This window comes from Gavialis gangeticus, unplaced genomic scaffold, assembly GCF_001723915.1.
Source record: "Gavialis gangeticus isolate Ggan-Ray unplaced genomic scaffold, GavGan_comp1, whole genome shotgun sequence".
In the NCBI taxonomy this organism is placed as follows: domain Eukaryota; kingdom Metazoa; phylum Chordata; order Crocodylia; family Gavialidae; genus Gavialis; species Gavialis gangeticus.
This window is the reverse complement of record NW_017728994.1, coordinates 66,983,858-66,986,345: the sequence shown is the minus strand read 5'-3', so window position 1 is coordinate 66,986,345 and position 2,488 is coordinate 66,983,858. Positions and strand designations below refer to the sequence as shown.

At 39.7% G+C, this 2,488-nt stretch overlaps 1 protein-coding gene across 1 annotated transcript in view; it reads left to right on the top strand.

The window, feature by feature from the left end:
- Positions 1 to 2,488, top strand: part of CHST15 (carbohydrate sulfotransferase 15) — a 132,413-nt gene that overhangs the window by 116,829 nt on the left and 13,096 nt on the right. The gene's annotated exons all lie outside the window — the stretch shown is intronic.

Sequence of the window (2,488 nt, the reverse complement as noted above, 5' to 3'; positions counted from 1 at the left end):
AGCCTCCTTAGCTTGTCAAAGTCAGCTTTCCTGAAGTTGAGGACTTCTGTACAACTGACTGACTTGCCAGCTTTACGGCAGATGGTGAAGGTGATCAGTTCATGATCACTGTCATCCAGCTTCCCTTCGATTGTTAGGTTGCCAGTTAGGTGATTCCCCGGTTGCCAGTACGAGGTCAAGCAGCGCTTCACCTCTTGTCGGCCTGTAGACTTTTTCGTAGTTATTTGCATTTAGGAAGAGAACAAGTTAGTGACTTGACTCTATAGGGCTTATCAAAAAGAAGCCTTTATCTAACCCAGTTCTAGTAGTACTAGTAATGCTATATATGAGGCCAATAATTAAAAAAAAAAATTAAAACTGGTGGTTTTGAGAGAGAGAGAGGCAGTCCACTTACTTCCCCTAAATTGTTGCATGGTGTCTGTACATCAGGTTAAACATTGGAAAAAGCTACCTGAAGAAGTTGTGAAATCTCTGTCCTTGGAAAATTTCAAGAACAGGGTAGAGAGACACTGGCTGGGATGGTTCAATCAGGAATGACCGTGTCTACAGCAGGGCAGTAGACTAGATCTCCTGAGGTCTCTTTCAGCCCTACTTTCCTATCATCTTATGATTTTGTTGCATGGGACACTCTAATACTTGTATCTGTTCCCAACTTCTGAGGTAGCTATGACCATTATATTGAAAGGATATTTCAGACAGAAACAGTATTTTACTGACTGAGATGTCTAAAACATTGAGGCCAGAATTATATTTTTACATCTTGGCATTACTGCAGTACAGATAATCAATACAAATAATGCAAGTTGTTAATGTTCTGTGGGGAACTAGTTACACCAAGAAGTACTTCATATAACTTCTGAGCCAAGAGTAAGAACTGAACTTTGATGGCAAAAGCTTTGATTTAAAGTTCCAAAGCAAATGCAGTTCATCTTCCAAATCTGCGCGCCCAAAGACAGCGCAGTGTAGACAGCTGCTCTGTTCATATGTGCAAATCAAAGGTTCCTTGCAAATTAAAAACTTATGCATGAAAAGTAAAGTGCTCAAAATGCGCATATAGAAAGTACATTTTTAGAGAGACTTCTAAAAATTGGTCTTCGTAACTTTGAATAGAATGCAAATCAGTTGGCATAGATTATAGTTTCTGTTCTTATTGTCTCATAAGAATAGATACCAAAATACTGCAGATGTGTTCCTGGTTTAGAATTTTAGCTTAACATCAACTAGGATGTGACTATACCTGGAGGAACGAACAACATGAAGAAACGTTTTCTTCCAGATGACATTCTTCATGTTGCTGGGTAGATTATTTTGTAACTCAGTTTTAAACACTGCTCCTCTGCAATGGAAACAATACAAAGCATGACTTCCTTGAGCTGTATTTGTCATAACTCCATTACTAAAGTCAACAAAGAGAGCACAGATGCTGTTGTTGTCTGCTCTTGTCAGTTCTCAACTAAAATGTGACCCCAAGATGCATCAAGCTTCTTTTAGTAAAAGTAGTTGTGGCCAGGTTTTCAGGCCCTGTTCTTCATTTTTGCATCTGAAAAAAGATTGAAAAGCAATGCTCATCCTTAAGAACCCCGAACTGGCTGATGAAACACTCATGGCAAATTATTGTGTAAAACTGAGTAAATATAGAGATCAGACTCAGGCCAGCCTCTCTCAGTATAGTATGCTTTACCCCTTCTTCTGAGCAATTCAGTGATGTGCCACTAACTACCTAGGTGTTTTAGACCTTGCCCATCACTGTTCAGTGTGTAATATTTAATACCACTTAATAGGGGTAGGGCTCTAGCATGCAACTCCTCTCTTGTCTTGGTGACACCTTGGTGACTTTTGTTTTCTTCTTGACATTTGTGGGACTGAATCAGTACCCAGTGATCATTCTCTACAGAACAAAAGCTAACAGACTCGATGTGCATGCATGACAATACGGTGCTAGGGAAAGAGACCCTGAGCTAACTGTGACTGCACTAGCTTGCATACAGGGAGTCTTCACAGTGCCAGGAAGTACTGTGCTCAGATACTGATCTTGCCCAGCACCAAAAGTGATACAGTCACATTTTCCCCTGCAAATGCTCATTGTGCATCAGATAATTAGCTCTCTTGAAAAGCCACACTTATTAACCCAGGTACAGCACCAACTTCTGGTGTACGCTGTACAATACTAGCTCAAGTACATTCGTGGGGCTCTGCCTCACGTCTCCTGACTTCCAATTGGCTTGAAAAGCTGAAATGTACCATGATAAGCAGGGATCCTGGTTTTCTCGGTTTAAAAATCACAACTTATCTGATAACCCCCCCCCCACAAGTTGTCTGAGTAAACCCCCCAAAATCCGTGTTTTTCTGCAATTAAAATGAAATGCCACTATACATATCAATAAACATTGTGTTCAACTGATACCTATATATTTATAATTTCAAAGCAATTTGGAAACTTCAGTCGTTAAAATAATTCTAAATACCTATAAATGTTGGTATATGATTT